The sequence below is a fragment of the Astyanax mexicanus genome, chromosome 13, assembly GCF_023375975.1.
Source record: "Astyanax mexicanus isolate ESR-SI-001 chromosome 13, AstMex3_surface, whole genome shotgun sequence".
Classification (NCBI taxonomy): Eukaryota; Metazoa; Chordata; class Actinopteri; order Characiformes; family Acestrorhamphidae; genus Astyanax; species Astyanax mexicanus.
The window spans coordinates 51695589-51710000 of NC_064420.1; the positions used below are offsets into that span (position 1 = coordinate 51695589).

General features: G+C 47.8%; 1 long non-coding RNA gene across 1 annotated transcript in view; it reads right to left on the bottom strand.

The window, feature by feature from the left end:
* Positions 1-14412, bottom strand: part of LOC125780556 (uncharacterized) — a 45400-nt gene that overhangs the window by 7653 nt on the left and 23335 nt on the right. The gene's annotated exons all lie outside the window — the stretch shown is intronic.

The following is a 14412-nucleotide window of genomic DNA, read 5'->3' on the forward strand; positions in this document are numbered from 1 at the left end:
TAGTGAGCTGGGTAAAAGAGTGAGAGGAGAGTGAGCTGGGTAAAAGAGCGAGAGGAGAGTGAGCTGGGTAAAAGAGCGAGAGGAGAGTGAGCTGGGTAAAAGAGTGAGAGGAGAGACAGCTGGGTGAAAGAGTAAGAGGAAAGTGAGCTGAGTAAAAGAGTATGAGGAGAGTGAGCTGCGTAAAAGAGTGAGAGGAGAGTGAGCTGGATAAAAGAGCGAGAGGAGAGTGAGCTGGGTAAAAGAGCGAGAGGAGAGTGAGCTGGGTAAAACAGCGAGAGGAGAGAGAGCTGGGTAAAAGAGCGAGAGGAGAGTGAGCTGCGTAAAAAAGCGAGAGGAGAGTGAGCTGGGTAAAAGAGTATGAGGAGAGTGAGCTGGATAAAAGAGCGAGAGGAGAGTGAGCTGGGTAAAAGAGCGAGAGGAGAGTGAGCTGGGTTAAAGAGCGAGAGGAGAGTGAGCTGGGTTAAAGAGCGAGAGGAGAGTGAGATGGGTAAAAGAGCGAGAGGAGAGTGAGCTGGGTAAAAGAGCGAGAGGAGAGTGAGTTGGGTAAAAGAGTGAGAGGAGCGTGAGCTGGGTAAAAGAATAAGAGGAGAGTGAGCTGGGTAAAAGAGTGAGAGGAGAGAGCTGGGTAAAAGAGTGAGAGGAGAGAGCTGGGTAAAAGAGTGAGAGGAGAGAGCTGGGTAAAATAGTGAGAGGAGAGTGAGCTGGGTAAAAGAGTGAGAGGATAATGAGCTGGGTAAAAGAATGAGAGGAGAGTGAGCTGGGTTAAAGAGCGAGAGGAGAGTGAGCTGGGTAAAAGAGCGAGAGGAGAGTGAGCTGGGTAAAAGAGCGAGAGGAGAGTGAGCTGGGTAAAAGAGCGAGAGGAGAGTGAGCTGGGTAAAAGAGCGAGAGGAGAGTGAGTTGGGTAAAAGAGCGAGAGGAGAGTGAGCTGGGTGAAAAGGTGAGAGGAGAGTGAGCTGGGTAAAAGAATAAGAGGAGAGTGAGCTGGGTAAAAGAGTGAGAGGAGAGAGCTGGGTAAAAGAGTGAAAGGAGAGTGAGCTGGGTAAAAGAGTGAGAGGAGAGAGCTGGGTAAAAGAGCGAGAGGAGAGTGAGTTGGGTAAAAGAGCGAGAGGAGAGTGAGCTGGGTAAAAGAATAAGAGGAGAGAGCTGGGTAAAAGAGTGAAAGGAGAGTGAGCTGGGTAAAAGAGTGAGAGGAGAGTGAGCTGGGTAAAAGAGGAAGAGGAGAGTGAGCTGGGTAAAAGTGCGAGAGGAGAGTGAGCTGGGTAAAAGAGCGAGAGGAGAGTGAGCTGGGTAAAAGAGTGAGAGGAGCGTGAGCTGGGTAAAAGAGTGAGCTGGGTAAAAGAGTGAGAGGACAGTGAGCTGGGTAAAAGAGTGAGGGGAGAGTGTGCTGGCTAAAAGAGTGAGAGGAGAGTGAGCTGTGTAAAAGAGTGAGAGGAGAGTGAGCTGGGTAAAAGAGTGAGAGGAGAGTGAGCTGGGAAAAAGAGTGAGAGGAGCGTGAGCTGGGTGAAAGAGTGAGAGGAGAGTGAGCTGAGTAAAAGAGGAAGAGGAGAGTGAGCTGGGTAAAAGAGTGAGAGGAGAGTGAGCTGGGTAAAAGAGCGAGAGGAGAGTGAGTTGGGTAAAAGAGCAAGAGGAGAGTGCTGGGTAAAAGAGTAAAACAGTGAGAGGAGAGTGAGCTGGGTAAAAGAGTGAGAGGAGAGTGAGCTGGGTAAAAGAGTGAGAGGAGAGTAGTCTGAATTGGGTTCTGGAGGGTGAACTCCAGCTCACACATTGAACTCTGTTTCCAGCCGTGATTCTTTCCAAGCCGGTGTCGGTTCGTCTCCATCAGCAGTGCTGTTCCTGCACCACCCGATTTCTCCTACCTGAACCTCCATCAGCTCCAGCTTCTCTGGGTCCTCACTCACCTGGATCAGGTGACACCCTGCGAGGGCAGTGATTGGCTCTTGTCTCAGACCTTCCCCGAGGTTGTGGGTGGAGTGATGGACACTCAGTTTGTGACCTCTGCAGTGAGCTTCCTCCCACTGATCAAATAGAATCTGACCAGGAGCTAAAATAGCGGGACACTGGCCCCGCCCCCCTCACTCACGGTTAGCCTTATTTACATAAACTCTATAACCATATTTAATGTGGTTATTAATATCCCCCTTTGTTTATGACTCTTATGAACTGTTCATGATCAGCTTATGATTTATAGAATTCAGAGAAACAGAGGAGAAGTTCAGAGATCTGCAGTTGTGGGCGTGGCATATGTAAATGAGTTGGGTTCAGGGGCGGAGTCATCATTTGGGTCTGGGTAAACTGTAGTAATGAAGGAATGAACTGAGATAAGTAGTTTTTCCTGAGAAATTAAAGTAAAGGAAAGTAAGGAGAGTGAGCTGGGTAAAAGAGTGCGAGTAGAGTGAGCTGGGTAAAAGAGTGAGAGAAGAGTGGGCTGGGTAAAAGGGCAAGAGGAGAGTGAGCTGGGTAAAAGAGCGAGAGGAGAGTGAGCTGGGTGAAAGAGCGAGGGGAGAGTGCGCTGGGTAAAAGAGCGAGAGGAGAGTGAGCTGGGTAAAAGAGCGAGAGGAGAGTGAGCTGGGTAAAAGAGCGAGAGGAGAGTGAGCTGGGTAAAAGAGCAAGAGGAGAGTGAGCTAGGTAAAAGAGCGAGAGGAGAGTGAGCTGGGTAAAAGAGCGAGAGGAGAGTGAGCTGGTTAAAAGAGCGAGAGGAGAGTGAGCTGGTTAAAAGAGCGAGAGGAGAGTGAGCTGGGTAAAAGAGTGAGAGGAGAGTGAGCTGGGTAAAAGAATAAGAGGAGAGTGAGCTGGGTAAAAGAGTGAGAGGAGAGAGCTGGGTAAAAGAGTGAAAGGAGAGTGAGCTGGGTAAAAGAGTGAGAGGAGAGTGAGCTGGGTAAAAGAGGAAGAGGAGAGTGAGCTGGGTAAAAGTGCGAGAGGAGAGTGAGCTGGGTAAAAGAGCGAGAGGAGAGTGAGCTGGGTAAAAGAGTGAGAGGAGCGTGAGCTGGGTAAAAGAGTGAGCTGGGTAAAAGAGTGAGAGGACAGTGAGCTGGGTAAAAGAGTGAGGGGAGAGTGTGCTGGCTAAAAGAGTGAGAGGAGAGTGAGCTGGGTAAAAGAGTGAGAGGAGAGTGAGCTGGGAAAAAGAGTGAGAGGAGCGTGAGCTGGGTGAAAGAGTGAGAGGAAAGTGAGCTGAGTAAAAGAGGAAGAGGAGAGTGAGCTGGGTAAAAGTGCGAGAGGAGAGTGAGCTGGGTAAAAGAGCGAGAGGAGAGTGAGCTGGGTAAAAGAGTGAGAGGAGAGTGAGCTGGGTAAAAGAGTAAAACAGTGAGAGGAGAGTGAGCTGGGTAAAAGAGTGAGAGGAGAGTGAGCTGGGTAAAAGAGCGAGAGGAGAGTGAGCTGGGTAAAAGAGCGAGAGGAGAGTGCTGGGTAAAAGAGTAAAACAGTGAGAGGAGAGTGAGCTGGGTAAAAGAGTGAGAGGAGAGTGAGCTGGGTAAAAGAGCGAGAGGAGAGTGAGCTGGGTAAAAGAGCGAGAGGAGAGTGCTGGGTAAAAGAGTAAAACAGTGAGAGGAGAGTGAGCTGGGTAAAAGAGTGAGAGGAGAGTGAGCTGGGTAAAAGAGTGAGAGGAGAGTAGTCTGAATTGGGTTCTGGAGGGTGAACTCCAGCTCACACATTGAACTCTGTTTCCAGCTGTGATTCTTTCCAAGCCGGTGTCGGTTCGTCTCCATCAGCAGTGCTGTTCCTGCACCACCCGATTTCTCCTACCTGAACCTCCATCAGCTCCAGCTTCTCTGGGTCCTCACTCACCTGGATCAGGTGACACCCTGCTAGGGCAGTGATTGGCTCTTGTCTCAGACCTTCCCCGAGGTTGTGGGTGGAGTGATGGACACTCAGTTTGTGACCTCTGGAGTGAGCTTCCTCCCACTGATCCAATAAAAATCTGACCAGGAGCTAAAATACCGGGACACTGGCCCCGCCCCCCTCACTCACGGTTAGCCTCATTTACATAAACTCTATAACCATATTTAATGTGGTTATTAATATCCCCCTTTGTTTATGACTCTTATGAACTGTTCATGATCAGCTTATGATTTATAGAATTCAGAGAAACAGAGGAGAAGTTCAGAGATCTGCAGTTGTGGGCGTGGCATATGTAAATGAGTTGGGTTCTGGGGCGGAGTCATCATTTGGGTCTGGGTAAACTGTAGTAATGAAGGAATGAACTGAGATAAGTAGTTTTTCCTGAGAAATTAAAGGAAAGGAAAGTAAGGAGAGTGAGCTGGGTAAAAGAGTGCGAGTAGAGTGAGCTGGGTAAAAGAGTGAGAGAAGAGTGGGCTGGGTAAAAGGGCAAGAGGAGAGTGAGCTGGGTAAAAGAGCGAGAGGAGAGTGAGCTGGGTGAAAGAGCGAGGGGAGAGTGCGCTGGGTAAAAGAGCGAGAGGAGAGTGCGCTGGGTAAAAGAGCGAGAGGAGAGTGAGCTGGGTAAAAGAGCGAGAGGAGAGTGAGCTGGGTAAAAGAGCGAGAGGAGAGTGAGCTGGGTAAAACAGCGAGAGGAGAGTGAACTGGGTAAAAGAGCGAGAGGAGAGTGAGTTGGGTAAAAGAGCGAGAGGAGAGTGAGCTGGGTAAAAGAGCGAGAGGAGAGTGAGCTGGGTAAAAGAGTGAGAGGAGAGTGAGTTGGGTAAAAGAGCGAGAGGAGAGTGAGCTGGGTAAAAGAATAAGAGGAGAGTGAGCTGGGTAAAAGAGTGAGAGGAGAGAGCTGGGTAAAAGAGTGAAAGGAGAGTGAGCTGGGTAAAAGAGTGAGAGGAGAGAGCTGGGTAAAAGAGCGAGAGGAGAGTGAGTTGGGTAAAAGAGCGAGAGGAGAGTGAGCTGGGAAAAAGAATAAGAGGAGAGATAGCTGGGTAAAAGAGCGAGAGGAGAGTGAGCTGGGGAAAAGTGCGAGAGGACAGTGAGCTGCACCCTGCAAGGACAGTGATTGGCTCTTGTCTCAGACCTTCCCCAAGGTTGTGGGTGGAGTGTTGGACACTCAGTTTGTGACCTCTGGAGTGAGCTTCCTCCCACTGATCCAATAGAATCTGACCAGGAGCTAAAATACCGGGACACTGGCCCCGCCCCCCTCACTCACGGTTAGCCTCATTTACATAAACTCTATAACCATTTTTAATGTGGTTATTACTATCCCCCTTTGTTTATGACTCTTATGAACTGTTCATGATCAGCTTATGATTTATAAAATTCAGAGAAACAGAGGAGAAGTTCACAGATCTGCAGTTGTGGGTGTGGCATATGTAAATGAGTTGGGTTCAGGGGGCGGAGTCATCATTTGGGTCTGGGTAAACTGTAGTAATGAAGGAATGAACTGAGATAAGTAGTTTTTCCTGAGAAATTAAAGTGAAGGAAAGTAAGGAGAGTGAGCTGGGTAAAAGAGTGTGAGTAGAGTGAGCTGGGTAAAAGAGTGAGAGAAGAGTGGGCTGGGTAAAAGGGCAAGAGGAGAGTGAGCTGGGTAAAAGAGTGAGAGAAGAGTGGGCTGGGTAAAAGGGCAAGAGGAGAGTGAGCTGGGTAAAAGAGCGAGAGGAGAGTGAGCTGGGTAAAAGAGCGAGAGGAGAGTGAGCTGGGTAAAAGAGCGAGAGGAGAGTGAGCTGGGTAAAAGAGCGAGAGGACAGTGAGCTGGGTAAAAGAGCGAGAGGAGAGTGGGCTGGGTAAAAGAGCGAGAGGAGAGTGAGCTGGGTAAAAGAGCGAGAGGAGAGTGAGCTGGGTAAAAGAGCGAGAGGAGAGTGCGCTGGGTAAAAGAGCGAGAGGACAGTGGGCTGGGTAAAAGAGCGAGAGGAGAGTGAGCTGGGTAAAAGTGCGAGAGGAGAGTGAGCTGGGTAAAAGTGCGAGAGGAGAGTGAGCTGGGTAAAAGAGCGAGAGGAGAGTGAGCTGGGTAAAAGAGCGAGAGGAGAGTGAGCTGGGTAAAAGAGCGAGAGGAGAGTGAGCTGGGTAAAAGAGCGAGAGGAGAGTGCGCTGGGTAAAAGAGCGAGAGGAGAGTGAGCTGGGTAAAAGTGCGAGAGGAGAGTGAGCTGGGTAAAAGTGCAAGAGGAGAGTGAGCTGGGTAAAAGAGCGAGAGGAGAGTGAGCTGGGTAAAAGAGCAAGAGGAGAGTGAGCTGGGTAAAAGAGCGAGAGGAGAGTGAGCTGGGTAAAAGAGTGAGAGGAGAGTGAGCTGGGTAAAAGAGTGAGAGGAGAGTGAGCTGGGTAAAAGAGTGAGAGGAGAGTAGTCTGAATTGGGTTCTGGAGGGTGAACTCCAGCTCACACATTGAACTCTGTTTCCAGCCGTGATTCTTTCCAAGCCGGTGTCGGTTCGTCTCCATCAGCAGTGCTGTTCCTGCACCACCCGATTTCTCCTACCTGAACCTCCATCAGCTCCAGCTTCTCTGGGTCCTCACTCACCTGGATCAGGTGACACCCTGCGAGGGCAGTGATTGGCTCTTGTCTCAGACCTTCCCCGAGGTTGTGGGTGGAGTGATGGACACTCAGTTTGTGACCTCTGGAGTGAGCTTCCTCCCACTGATCCAATAGAATCTGACCAGGAGCTAAAATACCGGGACACTGGCCCCGCCCCCCTCACTCACGGTTAGCCTCATTTACATAAACTCTATAACCATATTTAATGTGGTTATTAATATCCCCCTTTGTTTATGACTCTTATGAACTGTTCATGATCAGCTTATGATTTATAGAATTCAGAGAAACAGAGGAGAAGTTCAGAGATCTGCAGTTGTGGGTGTGGCATATGTAAATGAGTTGGGTTCAGGGGGCGGAGTCATCATTTGGGTCTGGGTAAACTGTAGTAATGAAGGAATGAACTGAGATAAGTAGTTTTTCCTGAGAAATTAAAGTAAAGGAAAGTAAGGAGAGTGAGCTGGGTAAAAGAGTGCGAGTAGAGTGAGCTGGGTAAAAGAGTGAGAGAAGAGTGGGCTGGGTAAAAGGGCAAGAGGAGAGTGAGCTGGGTAAAAGAGCGAGAGAAGAGTGGGCTGGGTAAAAGGGCAAGAGGAGAGTGAGCTGGGTAAAAGAGCGAGAGGAGAGTGAGCTGGGTAAAAGGGCAAGAGGAGAGTGAGCTGGGTAAAAGAGCGAGAGGAGAGTGAGCTGGGTAAAAGAGCGAGAGGAGAGTGAGCTGGGTAAAAGAGCGAGAGGAGAGTGAGCTGGGTAAAAGAGCGAGAGGAGAGTGAGCTGGGGAAAAGAGCGAGAGGAGAGTGAGCTGGGTAAAAGAGCGAGAGGAGAGTGAGCTGGGGAAAAGTGTGAGAGGAGAGTGAGCTGGGTAAAAGTGCGAGAGGAGAGTGAGCTGGGGAAAAGTGTGAGAGGAGAGTGAGCTGGGTAAAAGAGTGAGAGGAGAGTGAGCTGGGTAAAAGAGTGAGAGGAGAGTAGTCTGAATTGGGTTCTGGAGGGTGAACTCCAGCTCACACATTGAACTCTGTTTCCAGCCGTGATTCTTTCCAAGCCGGTGTCGGTTCGTCTCCATCAGCAGTGCTGTTCCTGCACCACCTGATTTCTCCTACCTGAACCTCCATCAGCTCCAGCTTCTCTGGGTCCTCACTCACCTGGATCAGGTGACGCCCTGCGAGGGCAGTGATTGGCTCTTGTCTCAGACCTTCCCCGTGGTTGTGGGTGGAGTGATGGACACTCAGTTTGTGACCTCTGGAGTGAGCTTCCTCCCACTGATCCAATAGAATCTGACCAGGAGCTTAAATACCGGGACACTGGCCCCGCCCCCCTCACTCACGGTTAGCCTCATTTACATAAACTCTATAACCATATTTAATGTGGTTATTAATATCCCCCTTTGTTTATGACTCTTATGAACTGTTCATGATCAGCTTATGATTTATAGAATTCAGAGAAACAGAGGAGAAGTTCACAGATCTGCAGGTGTGGGCGTGGCACATGTAAATGAGTTGGGTTCAGGGGGGTGGGGTCATCTTTACATCACTTCCTGCAGTGGATCTCCTTTGGAGTAAAACTCTGGACTACATGTTTGTTAAGCAGCTTCCTCTTCCTCACTCAGATACACTCACATTCTACTGATCTAGAATTCTATATATATAATTTATATTTTATGTTAGACATATACGTATATATATATATATGTGTTAATTAATATATAAAAGTTTGTTAAAGCAGCATATATACAGCAGTGGGAACAGTTTTAGTCCCATAATGCATGGCGGTGTCTCTGTAGAGCTCTGTGCTGCAGTTATTGTTGTATTTATTGGTGTAATGTTGTGTTAAGTTATGAGTGTTAGTAACTGTAGATTAAAGTTTAATGTGATGAGTTTAATGTGATGAGTTTGATTTGATAAGTTTGTTGGTATTAAAGCATCATGGAATGTAATTCACTATGCAGTAGCTCACTATCACCAGTAACCCCTTCCTGCTCTGTTCACTCTTAATTATAGGGCTGGGTTTTATCCACCTAGTGTTCTAAAGTGCTGGAAGTGTGAGCTAATCCATTAGAAGTCTGTTATTAGCAAAACATATTTGACTCTTTTTGGTTCTTTCTTTATATGTGTTAATTTTAGTATGACTCTCTTTTATATTTAAAGATCTATTTTTGGATTGCAGTAATTTTGTATAGCGTTACTATTCTTAGAAGGATTGTAATATAAATGGTGTGGTGTGTATGTAATGAACAGTAAAATAAAAAGTAACATTGATTTTACACACATTTTACACACCGTTGCATAATTTTAATATCTATTACTAAAACACATTTTAGGGCACAGATGTACAGCTCTGAAAAAAGAAAATAAGTGAACACTTAAAAAACATGAGTTTCATTGGTTTTACCAAATTAAAAAGCACTAGAATATAATCAAGAGGAAGATGGATGATCACAAACCATCAAACCACCAAACTGAACTGCTTGAATTTTTACACCAGGAGTAAAGCAGCATAAAGTTATCCAAAATTCCAAATAAAAATATTCTCATTGAGAGCATTTATTTACAGAAAATGAGAAATGTCTGAAATAACAAAAAAGATGCAGAACTTTCAGACCTCAAATAATGCAAAGAAAACAAGTTCATATTCATAAAGTTTTAAGAGTTCAGAAATAATCAATATTTGGTGGAATAATCCTGGTGGTTTTTAATCACAGTTTTGATTTCATGCATCTTAGCATCATGTTCTCCTCCACCAGTCTTACACACTGCTTTTGGATAACTTTATGCTGCTTTACTCCTGGTGCAAAAATTCAAGCAGTTCAGTTTGGTTGGTTCCTTCATTACTACAGTTTATCCAGGCCCAAATGATGACTCCGCCCCTCTGAACCCAATTCATTTACATATGCCACGCCCACAACTGCACATCTCTGAACTTCTCCTCTGTTTCTCTGAATTCTATAAATCATAAGCTGATCATGAACAGTTCATAAGAGTCATAAACAAAGGGGGATATTAATAACCACATTAAAAATAGTTATAGAGTTTATGTAAATGAGGCTAACCGTGAGTGAGGGGGGCGGGGCCAGTGTCCCGGTATTTAAGCTCCTGGTCAGATTCTATTGGCTCAGTGGGAGGAAGCTCACTCCAGAGGTCACAAACTGAGTGTCCATCACTCCACCCACAACCTCGGGGAAGGTCTGAGACAAGAGCCAATCACTGCCCTCGCAGGGTGTCACCTGATCCAGGTGAGTGAGGACCCAGAGAAGCTGGAGCTGATGGAGGTTCAGGTAGGAGAAATCGGGTGGTGCAGGAACAGCACTGCTGATGGAGACGAACCGACACCGGCTTGGAAAGAATCACGGCTGGAAACAGAGTTCAATGTGTGAGCTGGAGTTCACCCTCCAGAACCCAATTCAGACTACTCTCCTCTCACTCTTTTACCCAGCTCACTCTCCTCTCACTCTTTTACCCAGCTCACTCTCCTCTCACTCTCCTCTCACTCTTTTACCCAGCTCACTCTCCTCTCGCTCTTTTACCCAGCTCACTCTCCTCTCACTCTTTTAGCCAGCGCACTCTCCCCTCACTCTTTTACCCAGCTCACTGTCCTCTCACTCTTTTACCCAGCTCACTCTCCTCTCACTCTTTTACCCATCTCACTCTCCTCTCACTCTTTTACCCTTCTCACTCTTTTACCCAGCTCACGCTCCTCTCACTCTTTTACCCTTCTCACTCTTTTACCCAGCTCACTCTCGTCTCACTCTTTTACCCAGCCCACTCTCCTCTCGCTCTTTAACCCAGCTCACTGTCCTCTCGCTCTTTTACCCAGCTCACTCTCCTCTCGCTCTTTTACCCAGCGCACTCTCCCCTCACTCTTTTACCCAGCTCACTCTCCTCTCGCTCTTTTACCCAGCTCACTCTCCTCTCGCTCTTTTACCCAGCTCACTCTCCTCTCGCTCTTTTACCCAGCTCACTCTCCTCTCGCTCTTTTACCCAGCTCACTCTCCTCTCGCTCTTTTACCCAGCTCACTCTCCTCTCGCTCTTTTACCCAGCGCACTCTCCTCTCGCTCTTTTACCCAGCGCACTCTCCCCTCGCTCTTTCACCCAGCTCACTCTACTCGCACTCTTTTACCCAGCTCACTCTTCTCTCACTCTTTTACCCAGCTCACTCTCCTCTTGCCCTTTTACCCAGCCCACTCTTCTCTCACTCTTTTACCCAGCTCACTCTACTCGCACTCTTTTACCCAGCTCACTCTCCTTACTTTCCTTTACTTTAATTTCTCAGGAAAAACTACTTATCTCAGTTCATTCCTTCATTACTACAGTTTACCCAGAACCAAATGATGACTCCGCCCCCTGAACCCAACTCATTTACATATGCCACGCCCACAACTGCAGATCTCTGAACTTCTCCTCTGTTTCTCTGAATTCTATAAATCATAAGCTGATCATGAACAGTTCATAAGAGTCATAAACACAGGGAGATATTAATAACCACATTAAATATGTTTATGTAAATGAGGCTAACCGTGAGTGAGGGGGGCGGGGCCAGTGTCCCGGTATTTAAGCTCCTGGTCAGATTCTATTGGATCAGTGGGAGGAAGCTCACTCCAGAGGTCACAAACTGAGTGTCCATCACTCCACCCACAACCTCGGGGAAGGTCTGAGACAAGAGCCAATCACTGCCCTCGCAGGGTGTCACCTGATCCAGGTGAGTGAGGACCCAGAGAAGCTGGAGCTGATGGAGGTTCAGGTAGGAGAAATCGGGTGGTGCAGGAACAGCACTGCTGATGGAGACGAACCGACACCGGCTTGGAAAGAATCACGGCTGGAAACAGAGTTCAATGTGTGAGCTGGAGTTCACCCTCCAGAACCCAATTCAGACTACTCTCCTCTCACTCTTTTACCCAGCTCACTCTCCTCTCACTCTTTTACCCAGCTCACTCTCCTCTCGCTCTTTTACCCAGCTCACTCTCCTCTCGCTCTTTTACCCAGCTCACTCTCCTCTCATTCTTTTACCCAGCGCACTCTCCTCTCACTCTTTTACCCAGCTCACTCTCCTCTCACTCTTTTACCCAGCTCACTCTCCTCTCACTCTTTTACCCAGCTCACTCTCCTCTCACTGTTTTACTCTTTTACCCAGCACTCTCCTCTCGCTCTTTTACCCAGCTCACTCTCCTCTCGCTCTTTTACCCAGCTCACTCTCCTCTCACTCTTTTACCCAGCTCACTCTCCTCTCACTGTTTTACTCTTTTACCCAGCACTCTCCTCTCGCTCTTTTACCCAGCGCACTCTCCCCTCACTCTTTTACCCAGCTCACTCTCCTCTTGCCCTTTTACCAAGATCACTCTCCTCTCGCTCTTTTACCCTGATCACTCTCCTCTCACTCTTTTAGCCTTCTCACTCTTTTACCCAGCTCACTCTCCTCTCACTCTTTTACCCAGCTCACTCTCCCTTCACTCTTTTACCCAGCCCACTCTCCTCTCACTCTTATACCCAGCTCACTCTCCTCTCACTCTTTTAGCCTTCTCACTCTTTTACCCAGCTCACTCTCCTCTCGCTCTTTTACCCAGCTCACTCTCCTCTCGCTCTTTTACCCAGCTCACTCTCCTCTCGCTCTTTTACCCAGCTCACTCTCCTCTCACACTTTTACCCAGCTCACTCTCCTCTCACTCTTCTACCCAGCTCACTCTCCTCTCACTCTTTTACCCAGCTTACTCTCCTCTCACTCTTTTTCTCAGTCTTCTGTATCGTTACCCAAAGTAACCCAATTCTGATTACTTTGTTTTACAATTTTACCTCATTTAAACCACTTCCAATAATTTGGATTATTTACCGTTCACACTTTAACTCAATAAAACAGTCTAATATAAAATGTTATTGTTAATTCAGATCTTGTTCCATGCACACTTTCTTTACTTTATTTTTTTTACTTTAATTTCTCAGGGAAAAAAATACTTATCTCAGTTCATTCCTTCATTACTACAGTTTACCCAGGCCCAAATGATGACTCCGCCCCCTGAACCCAGTTCATTTGCATGTGCCACGCCCACACCTGTAGATCTGTGAACTTCTCCTCTGTTTCTCTGAATTCTATGAATCATAATCTGATCATGAACAGTTCATAAGAGTCATAAACACAGGGAGATATTAATAACCACATTAAAAATGGTTATAGAGTTTATGTAAATGAGGCTAACCGTGAGTGAGGGGGGCGGGGCCAGTGTCCCGGTATTTTAGCTCCTGGTCAGATTCTATTGGATCAGTGGGAGGAAGCTCACTCCAGAGGTCACAAACTGAGTGTCCAACACTCCACCCACAACCTTGGGGAAGGTCTGAGACAAGAGCCAATCACTGTCCTTGCAGGGTGCAGCTCACTGTCCTCTTGCTCTTTTACCCAGCTCACTCTCCTCTCACTCTTTTTCCCAGCTCACTCTCCTCTCACTCTTTTACCCAGCTCACTCTCTTCTCACTCTTTTACCCAGCTCACTCTCCTCTCGCTCTTTTACCCAGCTCACTCTCCTCTCACTCTTTTAGCCAGCGCACTCTCCCCTCACTCTTTTACCCAGCTCACTCTCCTCTCACTCTTTTACCCAGCGCACTCTCCTCTCACTCTTTTACCCAGCGCACTCTCCCCTCACTCTTTTACCCAGCTCAATCTCCTCTCGCTCTTTTCCCCAGCTCACTCTCCTCTCTCTCTTTTACCCAAGCCCACTCTCGTCTCGCACTTTTCCCCAGCTCACTCTCCTCTCACTCTTTTCCCCAGCTCACTGTCCTCTCGCTCTTTTCCCCAGCTCACTCTCCTCTCGCTCTTTTACCCAGCTCACTCTCCTCTCGCTCTTTTACCCAGCTCACTCTCCTCTCGCACTTTTACCCAGCTCACTCTCCTCTCGCACTTTTACCCAGCTCACTCTCCTCTCGCTCTTTTACCCAGCCCACTCTCCTCTCGCTCTTTTACCCAGCTCACTGTCCTCTCGCTCTTTTACCCAGCTCACTCTCCTCTCGCTCTTTTACCCAGCTCACTCTCCTGTCGCTCTTTTACCCAGCTCACTCTCCTCTCGCTCTTTTACCCAGCTCACTCTCCTCTCGCTCTTTTACCCAGCTCACTCTCCTCTCGCCCTTTTACCCAGCCCACTCTTCTCTCACTCTTTTACCCAGCTCACTCTCCTCTTGCCCTTTTACCCAGCCCACTCTTCTCTCACTCTTTTACCCAGCTCACTCTACTCACACTCTTTTACCCAGCTCACTCTCCTTACTTTCCTTTACTTTAATTTCTCAGGAAAAACTACTTATCTCAGTTCATTCCTTCATTAATACAGTTTACCCAGACCCAAATGATGACTCCGCCCCCTGAACCCAACTCATTTACATATGCCACGCCCACAACTGCAGATCTCTGAACTTCTCCTCTGTTTCTATGAATTCTATAAATCATAAGCTGATCATGAACAGTTCATAAGAGTCATAAACAAAGGGGGATATTAATAACCACATTAAAAATGGTTATAGAGTTTATGTAAATGAGGCTAACCGTGAGTGAGGGGGGCGGGGCCAGTGTCCCGGTATTTTAACTCCTGGTCAGATTCTATTGGTTCAGTGGGAGGAAGCTCACTCCAGAGGTCACAAACTGAGTGTCACCAGCTCACTCTCCTCTTGCACTTTTACCCAGCTCACTCTCCTCTCGCTCTTTTACCCAGCCCACTCTCCTCTCGCTCTTTTACCCAGCTCACTGTCCTCTCGCTCTTTTACCCAGCTCACTGTCCTCTCGCTCTTTTACCCAGCGCACTCTCCTCTCGCTCTTTTACCCAGCTCACTCTCCTCTCGCTCTTTTACCCAGCTCACTCTCCTCTCGCTCTTTTACCCAGCTCACTCTCCTCTCGCACTTTTCCCCAGCTCACTCTCCTCTCGCTCTTTTACCCAGCTCACTGTCCTCTCGCTCTTTTACCCAGCTCACTCTCCTCTCGCTCTTTTACCCAGCTCACTCTCCTCTCGCTCTTTTACCCAGCTCACTCTCCTCTTGCACTTTTACC